The sequence below is a fragment of the Galeopterus variegatus genome, unplaced genomic scaffold (genome assembly GCF_000696425.1).
Source record: "Galeopterus variegatus unplaced genomic scaffold, G_variegatus-3.0.2 Scaffold4788, whole genome shotgun sequence".
Lineage (NCBI taxonomy): Eukaryota > Metazoa > Chordata > Mammalia > Dermoptera > Cynocephalidae > Galeopterus > Galeopterus variegatus.
This window is the reverse complement of record NW_007730899.1, coordinates 2,805-25,340: the sequence shown is the minus strand read 5'-3', so window position 1 is coordinate 25,340 and position 22,536 is coordinate 2,805. Positions and strand designations below refer to the sequence as shown.

Genomic DNA, 22,536 nt, shown 5'->3' with positions numbered 1-22,536 from the left:
AATGTGTATTTATGCCTAAACATTTATCTTTTCTCTGTGGTGATTATGGCTAAGATTCTCTTTTCTAGCTATTTAGAAATATGCAATATAATATTATTAGCTGTAGTCAGCCTGGAACACCAGAATTTATTTTCGTGTCTACCTGTTAACTCTCAACCCATTGATCCACCTCTGACCCCTACATCCAACCTTCCCTTCCCTTCCCATCCTCTAGGAATAATTACTCTACTTTCTATACTTATGTGAACCCTCTTAACCATTTTAAAGTATCCAGTACATTCATATTGCTTTGTAACAATCACCACCACCCATCTCCAAATTTTTTTTTGTCTTTTGTCTACTGAAACTCTGTACACATTGCACAATAATTCCCCATTCCCTCCCCCTCCAGCCCCTGGCACCACCATTCTATTCTTTGATTTTATGAATTTGACTATTTTAGATATACCATATAAGTGGAATCATACAGTATTTGTCTTTTTGTGACTGGCTTATTTCATGTAGCATAATATTTTCAAAGTTAATCTATGTTGTAGCATGTGTCAGAATTTCCTTCCTTTCTAAGGCTGATTAATATTTTATCCTATATATTTCCCACATTTTGCTTATCCATTCATCTGTCACTGGGCACTCGGGCTGCTTCCACCTCTCAGCTATTGTGAATAATGCTGCTATGACCATGGCTGTACAAACTTGATTGGTTTTCTAATGTTAAACCAGCCTTGCATTCCTGGGACAAATCCCACTTGGTTATAATGTATTATCTTCTTACATGTTATATGTTTTTATGTATTATGTAATTTGATTTGCTAAAATTTGGTGTAAAATTTTTGCATCGATTGTCATGAGGGTCTGTAGTTTTCCTTTCTTATAATGTTTTTGTCTGGTTTTGGTGTTGTGTTAATACTGGTCTCACAGAATGTATAAGGAACTGCCCTTCTACTTTCTGGTATAGATCGTGGGGAACTGGTATTATTTCTTCCATCAATGTTTGCTAGAGTTGATCAGTAAAGTCATTTGGGCATAAAGTTTTATCTGCAGGAAAGTTCAAATTACAAATATTTCAGTTTAAAAGATATAGGCTATTTCTATCAGGTTATTAATTTGTTCTTATGTAAATCCCAGTATCTTGTGTCTTTTAAGGAATCTTTTTGGTCAAAGTTGTGAACTTTATTGGTATAAACTTGTTCATGATATTCTCTTATTGACATTTTTATATCTGTAGAATCCAAAGTGATACTACCTCTCTTCATTTCTGATTTTGGTGATTTATTTCTTCTCTTTTTTTTTGACCTGTTTGGCTAGAGCTTTATCAAGATAATCGATCTTCTCTAAGAAACAGCTTTGGCTTCCATAGATTTTCTCTACCATTTCTCTAGTTTCTATTTCATTGATTTCTACTTTGAAGTAAGCCTCTTGGGCAGATAGGTCACTCACTGCCATTTTTAATTTTCAAAGAAAACAATCTGAATATACCCAGTCACCAAAGTAAATGGTGACTAAGCAAATATGTGGTAATTGAGTGTACTGGAGTGGGCCATCGTGTGTTCCTAACAAGGATTATGCCCCTAGGTTGACTGTGGAATCATACACTGAATGCTCCTCAGGGTGTGGCCTGACCTGCACCACTGGGCTCACCCATGAAGGTTTCTAAAAATCTGCATAATGTAACTCAGTCCAATGCCACAAACATTCCTCATGTACTATCTCTGGGTAAGGCATACTGTGGGCACTGTGGAAGGAGGGTGAAAACATGAGGATGACATAACCCCTGATCTCAAGGAGTGCTCAGGAGAGTGTGGGGACAAATATGCAGATTCGTGGAGGAGGACACAGGCTGACCAAGCCCCAGCAGAGGTGTGAACCCGTTTAGAATGTGGAATCACAGAGGAGATGGAGGCGTTTCTGCAGAGTACTCTGGCAAGCATCAGGCAGGTGATTCCCCAGTGCACACATGTCTAGGGAAAGCTACTTAAAGTACTGTAGATGACAGTCATATCTCATCAAACCCCTGGAATGGTGCATGTACATGGGTTGTCAGTCTTATTTCAGCACTTCAGGGAATTCAGACATGAAACAAGAATCCTCGTAGAAATGGAACAGACAAGCATCAATGCCTGCACATGGTAGAGACCCTTGTCAGCAGCAACCCACTGCCAGGGGAGAGGTCAGTGCTGAAGGCCTTGAAGTCTTTCCTTGGAACCTGGGATGCCAATCCTTTTCTGGACAAGGAGGCTTTGGTAGCGTGATGATAAAACCCAAATTTTGCTTGGGAAAAATTCCAAAAATACAGACTTTATTCAAATTTACTTTTCTTTTTATTTCTCTAAGTCCTCAAATTCAAAAGCTTTGTTTAGGGAATCTGTCTCTAATCTCACGTAGCCATACAGGCACGATCTCTCCCCAAGGCAAAAATCACAATCTACTCTTGTCTGGAAACTATACAAGTAGGTATCTCAGGAAATGCTGCTCATTTATTATTGTTTTTCTGAGAAAATCATTGGCGTGAGTGATATTTTTTATGAATGTGGGAATATACACCCTCTCGTGGGGCAGGTTTTGTGCCTGTACTTCTTCCACCTACTGGATCACACGGGCCTAGGATCCAAGCAGCGGGATTGCTCTGGGCTGCAGGTACGTGATGGCTCCTGCAATTGTGACCGGCCCCCTTACTCTGTGTGTGTGTCTGCTGCTGACAGGTAGCCTGGCTGAGGCAGACAAACTGCTGGTGGTGCCCATGGATGGGAGCCACTGGTTTTCCATGCATTAAGTTGTAGAGAAACTCAAGCACAGAAGGCATGAGGTGGTCATAGTCATGCCACGGGTTATTTCGTAAGTGGGAAAACCATTAAATTGTAAAGTAAAGACTTATTCAACTTCTTACACTCTGGAGGATTTGGGACATCGATTTATGGTTTACGCTAACAATAATGGAAAACTTGAGGACAAAGTTTATTTTCTATATTCATGATTTCACACAACAATATTCTTGTACTTCTGTTTTCACATTGTAGTAGTTTAATGACAGACTATTAGTAGAATACTTAAAAGAATGTTCTTTTGATGCAGTGCTCCTGGATCCGTTGTGTGACTTGATTGTTGCCAAATATTTTTCACTCCAGTCTGTGGTCTTCGCCAGGGCAATATTTTGCCATTATCTTGAAGAAGGCACACAAAGCCCCAGTCCTCTTTCAAACATTCCCAGAGATTTCTCAGGGTTCTCAGATGGCATGACTTTCAAGGAGAGAGTACGGAACCACATTTTCTACTTGGAAGAGCAGTTATTTTGCCTCATTTTTTTCAAAAGCACCTTAGACGTTGCCTCTGAAATTCTCCAAACACCTGTGACAGCATCTGATCTCTTCAGCCATTCATCCATTTGGTTTTTATGAATTGGCTGTGTTTTCAAATATCCCACGTGTGATTGCCCAACATGTTCTTTGTCGGTGGCATCAACTGCAATCTGTGCAAGCTACTGCCTCAGGTGAGTTATCTCTCCTTTAGCACATGAAAAATCTGGCTTGGACATCGAACAAAAAGATTCCTTACTGAGGTGTGATTTGTCATTTATAGGTGTCACATTTGGAATTTCTTTCTGGTTTAATGAATTATTTAGTGCCAATCCATTTAATTGTGGGTTGGCACATTTTCTAAAACTGCCCTCATTGACGTGTATGTGTATACAATTGATGTAATTCTATGTCATCTTCAGGCTGCACTTTTTAATACTGTTTTTGGAAAAATACTGAAAAACAAAGGAAGAAATGAGTCCTTCTTTCTTGCTCATCCTGTGCTCTTAGCATTTTCCAATGTTCTGAAATTTTCTCGATCTGTTGTAACTTCTCCCACCTGGTTTATTAAAATAAAATCTAGGATCTGGCTGGACACATTATCCTTTCCCTTGTATTTTCTTCTTGCCGGTTAATCATAGACGTGTTCATAGGCCAGCATGCAACGATGTGACTTGCTCTCTTAACAATTGCATAAAAGTCTTTACTTTGAATGCACCGTTGTTTTTTCAACCAACCAGTATTGATAGATATTTAGGCTTTTTCCATTTTTTGCTTTTATGAACAAGAGTATACAAACATTCTTAGATACATCTTTACATTCATATAGTCATATATTCTTGCTCTTATCTCAGTAGGCCAGAGTCGTAGTAGTAAGGTTGCTGGGTTAAATGATATGCACATATTACATTTTAATAAATTTGACTAGTTACTGTTAAAATGTAGCACAACCTCACACTTTGGTCTTTAGTATATGTGAGTTCTAGTTTTTCTATACCCTCCATAGCTCCAGAGGTTGTCAAACTTTAAAATTTTCATTTTCTGGGCCGGCCCCATGGCGCACTCGGGAAACTGCGGCGCTGGGAGCCTAGTGGCGCTCCCGTCGCGGGTTCAGATCCTATATAGGGATGGCCGGTGTGCTCACTGGCTGAGTGTGGTGCGGGCGACACCACACCAAGGGTTACGATCCCCTTACCGGTCACAAAAAAAGGCAAAAAAAAAAAAATTTTCATTTTCTGGGCAAAAATTCTGTGTTGCTGCTTCAATTTGTGGTTTCTGTCTATGAAAATATGAGAAGATGTTATCCACAACAGAGGAAATGCAAAGGACCAATATATCAATATATGTATTTTTGACCATTTGTATATCTTCTTTGTGAATTATGTATTCACATTCTTTAATCAGTTTTTATAGGGCTATTTGTCTGTTTATAACTAATTTTTATAATCCTCTTGAGTACTAGGAATACTAACAGTTATCTGTTCACATGTGCTGCAAATCTTTCTTCCTAGGCTCTACTTCCTCTCCTGTCATACAGGATTTTCGGTTTTGGGTAGTCAAATTGGTGAACTTTTTCTTTGTTTCTGAATCTCGACTTCTTTAGGTCTTCCCAAACCTGAAATATATAAACACTTTTTCAATAGTATGTTTTAATGTTTTTAATTCTTCTCATGTTGATAGTAATTTTTTTTTTAACAATGAGAACTTTAATATATGCAGTGTAAGGGTGTAACTTTATTTTTCCTCAATGGATAGTTCATTGTCCCAACACCATTTAATAAAAAAATCCGTTCTTCATTTTTGAAATAAAATGCATCTTCAGCATATTTTAAATTGCAATATTTTTTTGCATGTGCTTATGAACTCTATTTAGTGTCAGAATTGTATTGAACTTCAGGAAATCGAGCAGGTATTGGAGAATTGGTCATTTTGGGGAAAATCCGCATATTTCTGGTCATAGAAATGTTCTGTGCGTGACAGTGTGTAAGTAAAAAAGGTTGTTTTTTTATGTGAATACAGTCAATGAGCAACTTCTTCTTAAATAGGAACACACAGTTCTTGAAATGTCCCTATTTACCAGTCAATCCCAGCACTTGAAATAAAAATGAAAATGAAGCCTGAGAATAAAATGGTTAGGCTAATCAAAAGGTAGTTCATTCATTCAGCAAACATTTACTGAGAGCCTGCTCTATGCCAGGCATTGTTGTAGATACTGGGATCCAGCAGAGAGCAAGACAAACACTGTCCCTGCCTTAGAGGTGCTCCCAATGGTTGGAGGAGACACATAATAAACAGTCAGTCAGGTGGTGATGAATAAGGAGGGGAGGGGCTTCAGAATGATGGCTGAGCTATTTGATGTTGAGTCATCAGGGAAAGGCTTGTTCAGATGACACTGACCAAACCTGGAATGAAGGGAGGGACCAAGCCACGTGGACATCTGGGGCAGCGTTGACATCTTGGTTTTTATCATCATCTAGAGCTGTGGCTGGGAAATTATAGCATTGGGCCAAATCTAACCTGCTTCCTGATTTTAACAATAAAGTTTCATTGGAACACAGACATGCCCATTTGTTCAGTATTGTCTCTGCTTGCTCTCCTGCTCCAGCAGTAGAGTTTAGTGATTACCAAAGAGATTGAATGGCTGGAGTTGCCTACGATATTTACTATTTGGGCCTTTACAGAAAACCTTTGCCAACCCCTAATGAAGAACAGAGGTGCTTGAAGTATGTTGTAGGAACCCTGGGGAATCCCTGAGGCCATTTCAGTAGTATGTGCGAGGTCCAACTATTTTCATAATAGTACTAAGACATTGTTTGGTTGTTCCACTCTCATCTTCTCATGAGGGTACAGTAGAGTTTTCCAGAGGCTACATGGTGTGTGATATTGCAACAGAGGAGAAGCTCATGGGAAAGTCTGGCTGTCATGTCAGAAGCCAGACATTAAAGGGACTTGCAAAAATGTACAACAATGTTAGACCTCTGACTAAGTTTTATTTGTTTTTGGAAAAACAGTTATTTTCCATAAAAATGTATTTTATGCTAACTTATAATGGATTTATTCCTATCTTGAATACATTAGTGAGAGAGCATTTTTAAAATATGTGAGTTTTAATTTCTAAATAGTTCGTGTAGATAGACAGAACTCACATAAACGAGAGCTTTGGTAGTCCTCAATCTTGTGAATATTGTAAATAAGTCCCGAGTCTAGAAAGTGTGAGAATACGTAATCTAGGAGTAGCCAATTTCTTTTTTTGTTCTGAAGCTGCAGGAGTTAAAAAAAATGTCCTCCCATCAGACGCAGGGCTCAGTTTGTCACCAGTGGGAGGATGGCTGAGCTTCCATTCTGGGGTGTGTATTGCATGATGTATGGGTTGAGTTGTGTTGCACAAAAAGATATGTTGAAGTCCTAACACCTAGTACCTCAGAAATGTGACCTCCTGTGGAAATAACATCATTGCAGATGTGGCAAGTCAAGGTGAAGCCTTTAGGTCGAGTCCTAATCCAATACCACTGGTGTCCTCATAGCAAGGGGAAATATGAACACAGAGACACACACTCAGTGAGAATACTGTGCGAAGATGAAGGCAGAGTTTGGGGTGACAGCAGAGATTGCCACCAGACGCTAAGGCAGAGGCCCGGAGCAGATTCTCCCTCAGCCTCGAAGGGAACCACCTCTGCTGCCACATTGGTGTCAGACTTCCAGCCTCAAGAGCTGTTGTTTAGGACCCCTGGTCTGTGGTACTTTGTGGGGGCAGCCCTAGAAACCAAGACATTGGGCCATTGTTTTGTAAGGCAGAAAGTGCTCTGCAGGAGTCAGGGTACTGCTGCTAGAGCCACCTTCTCTATGTTTTAGCCTCTGGTTGGGCCAGTTCCTGACATCCGAATGCCCTGTCACCCTGCTGCCTTCCCATTGTTTGTGTTTCTCCATTTTCTTCCCTCTTTTATTTTTCCACCTTCTTGTCTGTCACATGTTTCTCTTGTACTTCTCTCATTCACAGGTTGGGGCTGGACCTTTGCTCATTGAGTTTCTCAGGAACTACTTTTTGGAAACAAGAGTGGCCCTGAATTCATACCACAGAACCCAGCAGCCTGATCAGAGCCACCGGGGCCCCACTGCGGGACCTGTCTTCAGTATTCAGGAGGATTAATGTTTGTGTCAACCCTGGGGGAGGTAGTGGTCCAATCCCCATTTAACAGATGCAGTGATTGATGCACAAAGCAGTGGGGTCACCCAGCTGGGAAGGGGCAGGCTGACTCCCAAACTCACACTTCCAACTGAAAGCAAAAATTGTGGTGTTAGAGCATTTATCCATTAGGACTAGATTTGGCGGCATGAAACAGAAAACCCCCAGTAATGGGGTGGGAAATTATCCCAAATCCTGTGCACGCTCACTCGGCCTGCTGTAGTGCACCTTTTAGTCCAGTCATGGAGCGCATGGCTGCATTGTATTGTTTTGAATCTTAAATATGTCATCTGTTCTGTTAATGTTTCCTTTCTGATCTGAAAAAGTTGACAGGAAAGTGGAAAAGCATTGGCAGCTCTTCATCCATAGACATCGTCAAGGAGGAGGAGCCCAGAGAGTTCAGGATAGTGGGTTGGGGGCACAAGGGTCCCTCCAGGTTATGCTTACACTGCTGCTTTGACTGTTCAGAGAGGGACAGGCAGAAGGGTGGAGATAAAGAGAAAAATCAACTTAGGAGCTCAGGTGACAAGTGATAAAGGGCCTAATTGGTCCAAGATAACTATGTGTTTAAAAGTGGTTAAATATTAATTTAGGATCTTTCATACTAAAGGGCAAGATTAGAGCAAGGGAGAGAAGGCAGTGTCTGTGAAAATCAGTGATTAGTTTAGGGAAAAGATCTAGGATCCCTGTGGTTTAGGTCATGTAAACTATTTATTATTGTTTTTACTTTAACCACCTCCAGGATGGCCTGCCTTCTTGGTGCATTGCAGAGAATTTCTGCAGGGGTTTTCTTCTTAGCCCTTTGGGGCATGGTTGTAGGTGACAGGCTGCTGGTGGTCCCTCAGGATGGAAGCCACTGGCTTAGCATGAAGGATATAGTTGAGCTCATCAGTGACAAGGGTCATAAAGTTGTGGTGCTGGTGCCAGAAGTCAATTTGCTTTTGAAAGAATCCAAATACTACACAAGGAAAATCTACCCAGTGCCATATGACCAAGAAGAGCTGAAGAACCGTTTCCACTACTTTGGAAACAGTCACTTCGCTGAGAGATCATTTCTGACTGCTAGTCAGACAGAGTATAGGAATATCATGATTGTTGGAGACATGTATTTCACCAACTGCCAGAGCCTCCTGAAGGACCGTGCCACCCTGAATTTCCTCAAGGAGACCAAGTTCGATGCTCTCTTCACAGACCCGGCCTTACCCTGTGGTGTGATCCTGGCAGAGTACCTGGGCCTGCCCTCTGTGTACCTCTTCAGGGGCTTCCCATGCTGCCTTGAATACACGTTCACCAGAAGCCCAGACCCCGTGTCCTATGTTCCTAGGTGCTACACAAAGTTCTCAGACCACATGACTTTTCCCCAACGGATGGCCAACTTCCTAGTTAGTTTGTTGGAGAACTATCTGTTTCATTGTCTGTATTCAAAGTATGAAGACCTGGCCTTGGATGTCCTCAAGAGAGGTGTGCACTTACCTACCTTATATCGGAAGGGCTCCGTGTGGCTGTTGAGATATGACTTTGTGTTCGAGTATCCCAGGCCCATCATGCCCAACATGGTCTTCATCGGAGGGACCAACTGCAGGAAGAGCAGAGACCTGTCTCAGGTTGGTCGAATTATTTCTTTTGCAGTGCCCTGTTTCTTCATAAGCAGACACTGTTCTTAGAGGCTCTCTCTTCCCTCACTCATTTAGTTAATATCTGAAGATGCCCTCCTGACTTATGGGGCGTAGGGCTTCGCTTTACTCTGGAAAATAAAAATCTGTGAGTGTATAAAAAATGATTTAAACATTTATACCCTTTTAAAAACTTCATACCAGGGCCGGCCCAGTGGCGCACTGGATAGTGCGCTGCTTGGGAGGCGCGGCAGCGCTCCCGCCCGAGGGTTCGGATCCCACATACAGACCGGCTCCCGCTCACTGGCTGAGCGAGGCATGGGAGCAACACCGAGGTTTGCAATCCCGTTGCCGGTCCCTGGTCCGGTACGGGGGCAACACTGAGGGTTGCGATCCGTTGCCGGACACGGAAAAAAAGACAAAAGACAAAAAAAAAAAACAAAAAAAAAAACTTCATACCACTCCGTCTGTCTTATTCGCCAGAACTTTCTTTTTTCATTGCATTTTTCATCAGAGAGAAAGCCTCACACAGCTCCTAAAGATCCTTACCAGCCTCTGTGACCCCTGCTGATTTCTCTGTGAACAAGTGGGACAGCTGGTAGCAGCTTCTGTGACACGGCAGAGCGGGGGGCGGAGGTGCATCATTGGCCTGGCTGCAGGAGCCCGGGCAGGCAATAGAAACTCCCAATGTCACAGCAGTTTAAATAAGAAGTTAAGAAGCAAAGGTTATTGATTGATTGATTTAGTAATTTATTATTGTTTGTTAAAAGTTATTCATTCTTTTTGCAAAGAAACATTTGGCATAAGAGGATAAAATATCATTTTTTTTTGTCTTTTGTCTTTTTTCCGTGTCCGGCAACGGATCGCAACCCCCAGTGTTGCCCCCGCACCGGACCGGGGACTGGCAACGGGATCGCAAGCCTCGGTGTTGCTCCCGCGCCTCGCTCAGCCAGTGAGCGGGAACCGGTCTGCATGTGGGATCCGAACCCTCGGACGGGAGTGCTGCCGCGCTTCCCAAGCGGCGCACTATCCAGTGCGCCACCGGGCCGGCCCTAAAATATCATTTTTGATACTGATGGAGTTCGGATTTGTTGTCCCCTCCAAAACTCATGTGGAAATTTGATCCCTAATGTGGCAGTGTTGGAAACTGATTGAGTCATGGGGGCAGATCCCTTATGAATGGTTTAATGCTCTCCCTGGGGGTGGGGGGCATAATGATTGAGTTCTCCCTCTGTTAGTTCCCAGGAGAGCTTGTTGTTTATAGGACCCTGGCACCTCCTCTATCTCTCTCTTGCTTCCTCTCGCAATGTGATCTGCTTGTACCTGCCGGCTGCCTGCCACTTTCCGCCATGAGTAGAAGCAGTCTGAGGCCCGTGCCAGATGCAGCTGTCCCAGAATTGTAAGCCCAATAAACCACTCTTCTTTATAAATTACTCAGTCTCGGATAATTCTGTTATAGCAACACAAAACAGACTAAAACAGATACCAACTATCCTATTTTTACAAGAAGAGTTGTATATGGTCATTGAAAAGCCAGACTACAGTTAGTGCGTATTTTGAAATCTGTGAACCTGGATTTGATAATCATCTGTATCTCAGCTGTAATCCCAACATGTCACCTTAGAGAAAATTATGTATTAGAATATGTAATTACCAATGTGCATTTTTAGTTATTAGGAGTTAAAGTGACCAGAATCAAGTTTCTGTTGTCAAATATATCAGACCATTTCAACACTATGGAAAAAAAGCACACGTTGGAGAGATGGAAATGTGTAAACAGACAGAGATGCTGGTTGCACGACATTGTGAATGTACTTAATGCCACAGAATTGTTCACTTTAAAATGGTTAATTTTATGTTATGTGACTTCACCTAATTTGTATTTTTTTAAAAAGATACATCATAGATCATAAAAAATAAAGCCCTGATTTGTAGTTTAAAAAAATACACTACTCATTAGGGAAATACAAAAATCAGGCAATACATAAAGTAAACATGACACAAATTGCCAGTAAAACTTGGAAAACACACTTCACTTCAGAAAATTTTCCATGAATTAGAGATTTCTCAGGTTATTTATTAATTTGGGTTACTAAACACTGATATTCAATTTTGCTGATCGAGTTAAAAAGCATATTTATGCGTAACTATTGGCCCATCTGTAAAACAACTACTCATACATTTCCAAAAAAAAAAAAAATGTGCAAAGCCTTTTGAAAACCAGAGCTTGGTGGACATTCCTGGCAGAATGATTTGATTCACAATCAAGGAAATTGTTCTTTCTCAGGGTGACCTCTGAGCTCCCAGCCACGCCCGAGGGAGAGAGTCCAGAGATGTCACTGCCACTTGCACCCACGTCAGTGTCACTGAGTGTGTCAGTGTCATGCCTCCTCTGCCCAGGGCCAGACTGAGCCACCTCAGAGGCTGCCCACTTGTTTGTGCTCAGCTTGGCCGTTGGAGAAGCTCCTTGGCCTCCGGGCTGGTGGTTCCTGATGTGAGAACCTCAGAGGCTGGGCCATGTGTCAGCCCCAGATGTTCTAGAATCACATATCCCAGCCATGCCTGGGCCTCCTCATCACCCCGTGTACTTTGTCATTTGTCCTCAGCTGTTCTGCTTGTGCTAGATCCCCACAGGTTCCTATGCACCCTTTCTGTGTGCTTAAAATGCATCAATTGAAAGAAAATTTATAATGAGCCATTCAAATTATTCCTTTAGCATTCTTTTAGCTAAATAAAAATAAATTTACAGATGGATAACTGTGGTTCACTAACATTAGGCAGGATGAATTATTAAGCTAAAAGTTAAACTATAATTTGTTACAGAGATATGTGATATCTAACGACAGCAATTTTCTACTGCTGGTAACTTACAAGCATGAGTTGACATCGTTATAAAATAAATGGTTTGACAGGTGTTTTTTGGCTTTAAGATGTTTTTTGATACATGCATAGAAACGTAATGAGGATAAGAATAATCTGTTTTATTTGCACAGTTCATAAGGCCTTTGTCATTGTTAGTCACCTTAGATGTGAATATCAGTAGGGCCATTAAATTAAAGCTGGCCTAAAAAGTTTTCAAAGTGCCACTGTTTCCAACTATGGACAGCCTCAATTTTCTGAATTTTCTGGGTGACGATTATTTTCAGTTCTTTTTTCTGATGATATATGGAAGAAGTTACAACAGATAAGTAAAGGTAAGATGAGGAGTCGGCTGTCCAAGTTCATCCCACCTTGTTCCTGATTCTTTTCAAGTGTAAGTATTTGGTGGCCAGGTGTTTGGCTACATAGTCGTTTTCCACTACTATCAAAAAAAGCCAAACATAATCTAAGTGCTACTCCTTCCAGGTTGTAAACAGACAGATCCTCTACTCAGCTGATTCAGTGTATTGTGTTTGAAAATGATGTATCGATTTGTGTAAGTTACCAGTAGGTCAAAGGTGAAGTTGAAACCTGTCTCCTGCCACAGTATTCACCATGTTTGGCAGGCTTTCTACCACACCTCAGGCTATTTCCCTCTAGTTCTTCTTTTTTGATTTCTGGAGGCCCCACCTACTGTCTTGTTCTGTCTGGAGCTTAGCAAGCTACTTCTGTTTATACACAGAAGGTAGCCATTCTGAAGGTACTAGAGAATGTTGTTCAATAATTCTTGTGGAAGCCAGATCACTAGTAAGAGACTGTGACCTTAAATGTCTGACTAGTGACACAAATGGTTTTCCTTGCTCAGTTTCAAGGAAAGTCATACCTTCCAAATCTTTTCTCCACTTAGTAAACTAGACATCTGTTTCTGTCAAAAGCTGTTTTCAAAGATCCATTCCAAGAAGTCACCTGTTGAAGGAACATCTATTTTTTAAAGAACAAATTAGTAATAAATCCAGATTTACTTTTCTTAAAATACTCTTTACACAAATACTCGCCTCCCTGCAAAAGACAAACACATGTAATTCTTATATATGTGATCAAAAAGGTTAAATGACTATGAACTAAAGATACTTTCTAGGTGAAATTCACTGTTGATGAGAGTACCAAAATGTATTATAAATTTAGTAAATAATTCAGCCACACCTAGGAACACTGAAAGCAAGTTTACCCTAAGACCCAGGAAACCCATTCAGGTAAATACCTCAGAGAGACCAAAATATGTGCACAGGAAACCCTTACAAGGAACATCTGTTGTTTCAGAACTGTGTATACAACCCTTTCCACTTGTATCACCAGTAAGTCAGATGAACCAACGAGCTGTTTCCTAACATTTATAGTGCGTTCTTTAAAAAGTTCAACATTCTGGTGAGTCATCAAATCATTGAGAAGCTATTCAAGGCACCCTTTCTTTAAAGAATCGAGTCCTTAGGTCCCTGCTGATGTGTAATAGCCACATGCAGTTTTTACATTAATTGTCTCCTTGACTGTCTCACTGTACTGCTGTATTAAGCCATCCAACTGCAGCATGCACGCTGGTGCCAAAATGGCAATAACTCAACTGGACTTTATTAAGACGTCCTCTCCATACAGTGACCCAAATACAACCTGCAGTGCTTCTATACCAATATTCTGGTCAGGAATCCCCAGTTCAAAAACATGCATGCTGGATTCTTTCTAAGAACCACTGCACATACTGAAAAAGTAGCCATATTGACATAAAGATATTTTGTGTAAACTCCACTGTTCTCTGAGAACACAATTCTATTTTTTTTTCCTTTTTGTCTTTTTTACTGACCGGTAATGGGATCGCAACCCTCGGTGTCGCACCCGTACAGGGGACCGGCAACGGTATCGCAACCCTCGGTGTTGCGCCAGCACCGCGTTCCGCCAGTGAGCGGGAACTGGTCTCCACATGGGATCCGAACCCTCGGCGGGAGCGCTGCCGCGCTCCGAAGCGGCACACTCTCCAGTGCGCCACCGGGCCAGCCTTGAGAGCACAATTCTTAATGTTACTATTTTCACCACTCAAAATATGTTTGGGGGCCGGCCCGGTGGCACACTGGAGAGTGCGCCGCTTGGGAGTGCAGCGGCGCTCCCACCGAGGGTTCAGATCCCATGTGGAGACTGGTTCCCGCTCACTGGCTGAGCGCGGTGTGGGCGCAACACCAAGGGTTGCGATCCCGTTAGTGGTCAGTAAAAAAAAAAAAGACAAAAAGGAAGAAGAAAAAAATATGTTTGGGCTTCTGGTCAAGGTGGCAGAATAGGTGAAATCAACCAATTTACAACTACTAAAAAGCAATGACAGTCAAGCTGGAGCCGCTAGAGCTCAGGGGAAGAGAAGGAGAGACCCACAGAGTGCATGAAGGTGGGAAAAGCCAGGATGAGAGAACGAAAAAACTGCTGTTACAATTTCTAGCCCCAGCCACATCCAGGCTGGAGCTGCTGAGCACCTAGAGCAGGAGTTGGCAAAAGCCACAGCTGTGCCCTTCCGATGAAGTTGCTTGAAGGCGGCAGGAAAGAAGAGGGTGTTGGTGGCCCGCAGGACAGCAAGACCACTAATATGGTTCCCGTGGACCCACATAGCAATGAGGAGCCACATCAAATGAAAAAAAGAAGCCATTCAGAGGCCAGTGAGTCATCGCAAGGGACCAGCACATGGCCCATCATATGGGAAGTGCTTGGAGTGTGGGTGCTGGGGGAGATGGGCCCCCAGGGGGAACACTGGGGCACAGCAAGGACAGCTGATCTGCCCCCAATCAGTGTAGGACCACTCAGAGGGACTCGTCAGGAATATAGAGTTGCATAGGGTGCATTTTGATGAAGACTCAGGCCCAGACCAGAGTTTCTACACAACCCAGGTACACTGGATCTCACGAGAGCCACAAGCACCTATAAAGTCAACCATTAAAATCTGAGCTGCACAAAAAGCCTTCCCTAGGGAATCAGCAGCACAGCAGCAATTTAGTTCAACCACACAGCTCAAGTACTGGTCCCCACAGGAAGTTCCCCTAATTTAGAAGTAAGCAAAGGGCAACAAATTAGTTCCAGCACAGAGTTTAAGTGGTAGGAACAGCAAATAATCCAACACAGAACTGGAAAAAAAAAAAACACAACAAAAACCCAAAGTACCCACAACCAGAGACAAAGTTTTTTAAGGTCTTTCACCAAAGGACACCTGTAACAACTTTAAGGACTGGAAGTCCCCTGGGCTACCAAGCCTAGAAAGTGGGGAGGGCCAGGGGCCTCAGGCATGCCCTGTGGCACCCACAGCCAGTCCCTAGGTTTGGGGCCTCAGGCCTTGGCCACACCCTCCCAACACGTGCGACTAACCCAGTGATGACCACCGAGCCGCCTCAGGGAATGCCCTGAGGCTCTCCTGAGCTCGGGTGCTGGGGGGACAAGGGCCTTGGCCATGCACCCCTGACGTGTGCAACAAGCCCACTGAAGACCACTGAGCCACAGCAAGATGGGCCCTGGGTTGCTGAGCTGGGGTGGTGGGGAATGAGGGCTTTTGCCACACTCCCCTTACATCTGCACCCAGCCCGGCAATGACCAAGTCACTACTGGAAACCTCCTGGTCTCTTCTCTGAGAATGAGGGGGGTGCCACAGGCCTCAATCCCACCTCTCCTCCTTCTTCCTTCCTCCAGCTCACTTCTTTCCCCTTTCCCCTGTCCCTCCCAAATGCTCCACAACATCATAGAATGTAAAAAATTATGGTATTAATTTTTTAAAAAGTAAAAAATAAAAAAGAACAAAACAAAAAACCCCCACAAAAAGCAAAATGTATATGTTCTTTTTAATTTTTACGTTTGAGGGTTGTTGAGCAGCCACTGCTGCTGCTCCTCTTCCTCCTCATCGTTGTCTGTCTCTGAGTGGGGGGGACAGTAGCAGAAGGCCCCGCTGATCCACTTGTGGCTGCCTGGGCAGTAGTAGAAGCCATGGCTGGCCATATGGCTACCAGCCTCAGAAATCCATGTTGAGTCCTCAGGCTTGGAACCCAGCTCCTGCTGGCTCAGGCTCGCTCTGGTGGTGCAGCACTGGGCTGCTCAGTGAGCCCATGGGCCACGGCTCCTGGTACTTCAGGGAAAGCACCTCACGGAGACCCGACGAGAGAGTCTCCTGCCAAGGCCTGGCCACCGCTGGCCTCCCTGCAGCCCATCTTCTCAACCCTCCTTTTACTTTTTGGATGTCCATTTTATCTAAGTTGTCTAATTTGTTGGCATAGAAATATTCTAGAGTATGCCTTTATAAAGCTTTTAATTCTGTAAGGTTGCTAGTAATGTTCCCTCTTTCAATCCTGATTTTAGTAATTTGAATCTTCTCTTTTTTTTTCTTTGTCAACCTACATGAAGGTTTGTTAATTTTTTGGATATTTTCAAAGACCAACTTTGGTTTGTTGCTCTTCTCTTTTGTTTTTCTATTCTCCATCATTAATTTCCTGTCTACTCTTTATTTTTTCCTTCAGTCTGCTAGCTTTGTATTTAGTTTTGTTTGCTTCCTGGCACATTGATACTTTCATCATTACACAATGGTCCTCTTTATCTCTCCCAATATATTTATGTTTTAAATTCTATTTTATCTGGTATTAGGATAGCCACTGAGACTTTTTTATGGTTGCGATTTTATGATATATCTTATTTCTATCATTTTTACTTTGCAAAATGTATTTTTTGAATCTAAATTTTTGTATATTTGAATCTCAAGTGTGTCTTGTGTAGACAGGAGATAGTTGGATCTTCCTTTTAATCCAGTCTTTTAATTGGGATTTTTAATCCATTTATATTTAAAGTTATTATTGATATGGATGAAATTCTCTATCATTTTACTTATTATGTTCTGTATCTCTCAGGTCTTCTTTTTGTTCCTCTGTTCCTCCTTTACTGCTTTCTTTTCCATGAAGTGACTATTTTCTAGTGCAACATTTTCATTCCTTTCATAATACATCCACTATTTTCAAAAGTTATTTTCTCAGTGGTTGTTCTAGGCCTTTCCATATACTTTTTAACTTACTACTATGTAATTCAGATTTATACTAACCTAATTCCAGTTCAATTCAGAAACATTCCTTCTGTTTAGTTCTATCTGTTTCCCCCGCTTTTTGTGATACTATTGCTACACATGCTGCATCCATACATGTTACCAACCCAACACTACATTGTCAGAGTACTTTATACAAATGTACATGTGTTAAAGAGTCTGAGGGAAGATGAACAAATACATATTTACAGAGTTTGTAATGTTGCTCTTATTCATACTTTCTGGTTCTTTTCATTTGTTCTTGTGGATCTGAGTTACCATCCAATGTCGTTTCTATGACCAATTAGTCTTTGCCTCCACCTGCCTCCTTTGTGCTGTTATTGTCATATATATCACGCTTCTGTATGTTATAGGCCCAACAATACAATTATATGCCTATTGTTTTTTAGAATTGCTTTTTAAATCAGATAAGGGAATAAAGGAGAACTATGCAGTTGTCTTTTATGATTACTTGATTACTATTACCAATGCATCTTGCTTTTTTGTGTGGATTCAAATTACTGAATGGGGTCACTTTCTTTTAATCTAGAAAACTTCCCTTAATGTTTCTTGGAAGTCAAGTGTACTAGCTAGAAATTATCAGTTTTGTTTACGTTGGAATGTTTTATTAATGGGATTTTTCTTTTATTTTATTTATGCCTGTGAAATGACACCTGTGGAGACTTGTCTTTGGAGTTGCATCCCAGCTTATACTTCAAAATGACAAATATTTTTAGTTGGTGCACATTAGGCAAATTTAATAATTTAATTATTAGTATTATTATTAAATTTAATTATTAGCATTAGTAATTTGATACTACTAAATTTGCCTAATGTGCATCTGCTTAAAACATTTGTCATTTGGCCCGGTGGCGCACTGCTACAGTGTGCCGCTTGGGAGCGCGGCAGCGCTCCCGCTGAGGGTTCAGATCCCACATACAGACCGGTTCCCGCTCACTGGCTGAGCGAGGTGTGGGCACGGCACCGAGGTTTGCGATCCCGTTGCCGGTCCTGGTCCGGGACGGGCACGACACTGAGGGTTGCGATCCATTGCCGGACACGAAAAAAGACAAAAAGGAAAAAAAAAAAAAAATTTGTCATTTTTTTTTTTAAATGACCAGTAAGGGGATCTTAACCCTTGACTTGGTGTCATCAGCACCACACTCTCCCAAGTGAGCTAACTGGCCGTCCCTATATAGGGATCCGAACCTGAGGCCATGGTGTTACCAGCCCAAGCGAGCCATGGGCTGGCCCCAAAATATTTGTGATTTTGAGGTATAAGGTTTTGAAGAATTAAACACTTTTTCAAGTATTAGGAATGAAGAGATTACCTTCAGTTACAGAGAAAAGCTGGGGATGTTACTTGTGGTGAGAGAGAAATGGTTTGAGGGTCTGGGAGAAATTTTAAAGAAAGAAGAAAGCTAGTTGACAGCTCTAGGAAGTTGAGGGTCTTACCTCAGATTACAGTAATAAGATTGTATTTAGGCCTATCTCAATGAAATTCATCATTACATTGGTATCTTTTAATATCCTGAGCAGGTGGATGTACAACAGATCAGCTACATAATTTGTGTGCCCCAATGTAAAATGCACATGAGGGGCCCTTTGTTGAAAAATTATTAAGAATTTCAGGACAGTGATAGCAGAATATTAAACAAAGCGCAAAGCCCTTCTAAATGTGGGGTGTGGTGTGACTGCACAGGTGGCACATGCATGAAGCTGGCCCTGGCAGGGGGAAAGGTAGAGCTTGGAAAGCAAGAGAACCAGGCTGTGGCCTTGCACCACCTCATGTGCTGTGTGCATGGTGACCTTTGGAAGTGTTCAAGCCAGTGACCATGAAAAGAACATTTTGTAAAGTTAAGCACTGCATAAGAGCAGTGGCCAAGTGTAATTAGAGAAGAACTGAACGCATTGCTCTGACCTGCAAACCAGCTGCAGCAGGACTGGCAGGGGCTGCTGAGAAAGCACCTGCTGGCTCCGCTGACCCCGTGCGAGTCCTGCGGCCGGGTGCCAGCGACTCCTTAAGACCAGTGTGCACAGCAGAGCCGCGGGCACACCGCCTCCGAGGGGGACAGGGTGGGAGGGGAGACGCAGGAGGGTCTGGGCTGCGAGGAGGGCGTGGAGCCGCGAGAGCCACTCAGCTGGGGACAGGGCAGTGTTTTCAGGACTTGGCGCCGGAGGGCGCTGTCGACCTCGACAAGAAAGGGAGAAGGAGGCAGAGCCGCGAGCGCGGGGACGCAGGAGCAGAGGCTGCGACGGGGACTATTTCCAATTAGGCCCCGTGTGGACAGCGGCAGATAAAGAGCCTAAAAGCTGGAGCCAGATGTGGGACTGGAATCTTTTCCTGTCTTGTAAAATGCAGGACACTAGAGGATGGACATTTGTCCAATACCACTGGCTCCCATGGGACAGACACTTGTGGAAGTTTTCAAGCTCTGTTTCTGAAGAATCTTACAGCTGGCAAAGGTGCCTCAGAGGCCTTCTCCTGTCACTACAGTTCCAGTCCTAAAGGACGTCCTGCAAGATTTTGTTTAGAAAAAACCAAAATAAACTAAAACAGGTTTTCACGGTTTTAAGGAGTATGAAACCAGCAAGTGAATGAAACCTCTTTATCAAAATCAAATGGAAATCTATCAACTGATAGTAGATTGAAAAAAAAAAATAATATGGTGATTATTTTTGTAAAAAATCACTTAAAAAAATTAAAAAGAAATTTTTTAAAAATTATTTTTAAAAGATTATTTGGTGATGAGAAGGAATGAAAGACTGACATGTACTACAGCATGAATGAACCCTGAACACATTATGTCAAGTGCGAGAAGCCAGTTACCAAAGATCTCATGTTGTATGATTCCATTTCTATGAAATGTCCAGGACAGGCAAATGCACAGAGACAGAGAGTAGATTAGTGGTTGCCAGGGGCTGGTGGGAGAGGGGGCAGGGAGTGACTGCTAATGGGTATCAGGTTTCTTTTTTTTTTTTTTTTCCTTTTGTCTTTTTTCGTGACCGGCAACAGATCGCAACCCTCAGTGTCGCGCCCGTACCGGACGGGGACCGGCCACGGGATCGCAACCCTTGGTGTTGCTCCCGCCCCTCGCTCAGCCAGTGAGCGGCCGGTCTGTATGTGGGATCCGAACCCTCGGCGGGAGCGCCACCACGCTCCCAAGCGGCGCACTGTAGCAGTGCGCCACCGGGCCTGCCCAGGTTTCTTATTTGGGTGGTAAAAATGTTCTAAAATTGATTGTAGTGATAGTTGCACAACCTTGTGAATATGCTCAAAACCACTGAATTGTACCCTTTAGAACTGTGAATTTTATGGTATGTAAATTATATCTCAATAAAGTGATTATTTTTTTTAAAGGAAAGTATAAGGAATAAATCTCAAGCACCAGGCCTACAGCAAAAATCTAACATACCTGTTTGTTGAATGTGTTATTGCCTCATTTTAAAGTCCATGCCCTACCTCTTTTATCACATAGTATCACCTAGTTAAGGAGTTTTCCTTATTAGAAGATGGCCACAGTTCAGTTTATTGCTGAAGGCAACCTAACATTATTACTATCATTGCCTCTTTCAATTCTGTGACCGTCTCCCATACGTGTATTTGCAGAAACACACCTATTCTTTAAGAAGTGGTAGACCTGGATTTGCTTGCATTTGTACAGCTAACAGCTCATGAATATTGACAATGAGCACCTCTACTCGTTGCTGACACATGTTTGGTGTTAGTGTACAGTGCAATGTCTTTAAGGAACACAAACAAAGAATGAGAGGAGGCCACACACAGTAGCAAACGGGAGAAAACGAAGAGAGCCAGGAGAAAGTCAGGACAGGGAAGGTGAAAAGACCTAAGAAAGTTTACACTGTTTGAAGCAAACATACAAATGAGAACAGCCAGATTCAAACACAGCTGTCACAAAAGCAGACAGAACTTTTAAAAAGTTTCTTACCATTTAATTCATTACCTACCTTTTTAGTCTCCTCAAAGAGTGAAAAGCTGATGAGCAGTTTGCTGTAGAAAGGGTAAGTAATTTCCATGTCACAGGTGTTGTATCTCTACTAGACTATGTAAAGATTCTTTGGGTAGAAATTGTAAAATCAGCTCTTATACCTCTCCCTGTATTCAGAGCCTTCTCCCCAATCCCAAATCACAGCTATGCATAAAATCCCATATACAGCAAGTGTCTAGAAAGTATATTTCTGGCTTGTAATTATTTAGTTTGAGAAGGAAACATTCAAACACTATTTTGAGATCCTAAGATAAAATTCAGGGAAATGAGATGACACATTAAACCACCTTNCAAATGAGAACAGCCAGATTCAAACACAGCTGTCACAAAAGCAGACAGAACTTTTAAAAAGTTTCTTACCATTTAATTCATTACCTACCTTTTTAGTCTCCTCAAAGAGTGAAAAGCTGATGAGCAGTTTGCTGTAGAAAGGGTAAGTAATTTCCATGTCACAGGTGTTGTATCTCAACTAGACTCTGTAAAGATTCTTTGGGTAGAAATTGTAAAATCAGCTCTTATACCTCTCCCTGTATTCAGAGCCTTCTCCCCAATCCCAAATCACAGCTATGCATAAAATCCCATATACAGCAAGTGTCTAGAAAGTATATTTCTGGCTTGTAATTATTTAGTTTGAGAAGGAAACATTCAAACACTATTTTGAGATCCTAAGATAAAATTCAGGGAAATGAGATGACACGTTAAACCACCTTGCTCTCTCCTGTATTGCTGGTGACTTTGTCTCAGAGAAGTGGACCTTTGTCCCTCATCATTGGTCCATCTGAAGCTGTCTGTGAGGTCTGCTGCAGCTCCTGGTCGAAGAGCAGAAGCTGAGCAAACATGCACTGTAACTGTAAAGGGGTGATTTGAACCTGGATGAGAATCACGTGCATCTCTAGATGAACGCTTTTAAGGGTGATTGACGCTTCTATAAAGATTTGCATGCTGGTTTTCTCCTATCTCCTAGTGCTTTCAGGAGAAAGGTTATAAAATATCTCATTGTAAAGGGAGAACTAATTAAGATTCAGTTCTTTGAAAATTCTAATTCAACCCCCAAAATTTTAGTTATCTGGATTTTTCCACCTTGACATAGTTCAGATCAATATTAAATCTCAAATAGGTTCTAATAAACCACCCAGTTGATCACACACTGATGGTAGTTTGACTGTCAAGTAATTCGTTCTTTCTCTAAAATACCTCAGATGCAGATCCTCTGTAGGAACTTGCCAGGCACACACGTCTCACTCTGGAGTTCTGACACGCCACAGGGCTAGTCCCACCCAACCTCACTTTCTCTTGGCTCCAAGCCCGTTCCTGCCCTATTTGATGTGGTGAGGAGGAGGGCAGGGCACACTGAGCAATGCCCCTCAGAGTCTGGTCTGCAGGCCCGACTTTATGGACAGAAGAGAGAATAAGCATTGAATAGTTGTATGGCAATTTGACATCCCATGGCATTTTTATTATATGCAGTACTACAGAGGTGTTCACCTGCACCAGACTGGCAATA

At 42.3% G+C, this 22,536-nt stretch overlaps 3 pseudogenes; 2 read left to right on the top strand and 1 right to left on the bottom strand.

Annotated features, from left to right (window-relative positions):
* Positions 1 to 2,641: 2,641 nt before the first annotated feature.
* LOC103603780 lies at positions 2,642 to 3,511 on the top strand (annotated as a pseudogene).
* Positions 3,512 to 8,216: 4,705 nt separating this feature from the next.
* LOC103603785 lies at positions 8,217 to 9,137 on the top strand (annotated as a pseudogene).
* Positions 9,138 to 12,194: 3,057 nt separating this feature from the next.
* On the bottom strand, positions 12,195 to 15,956 carry LOC103603784 (annotated as a pseudogene).
* Positions 15,957 to 22,536: the final 6,580 nt, after the last annotated feature.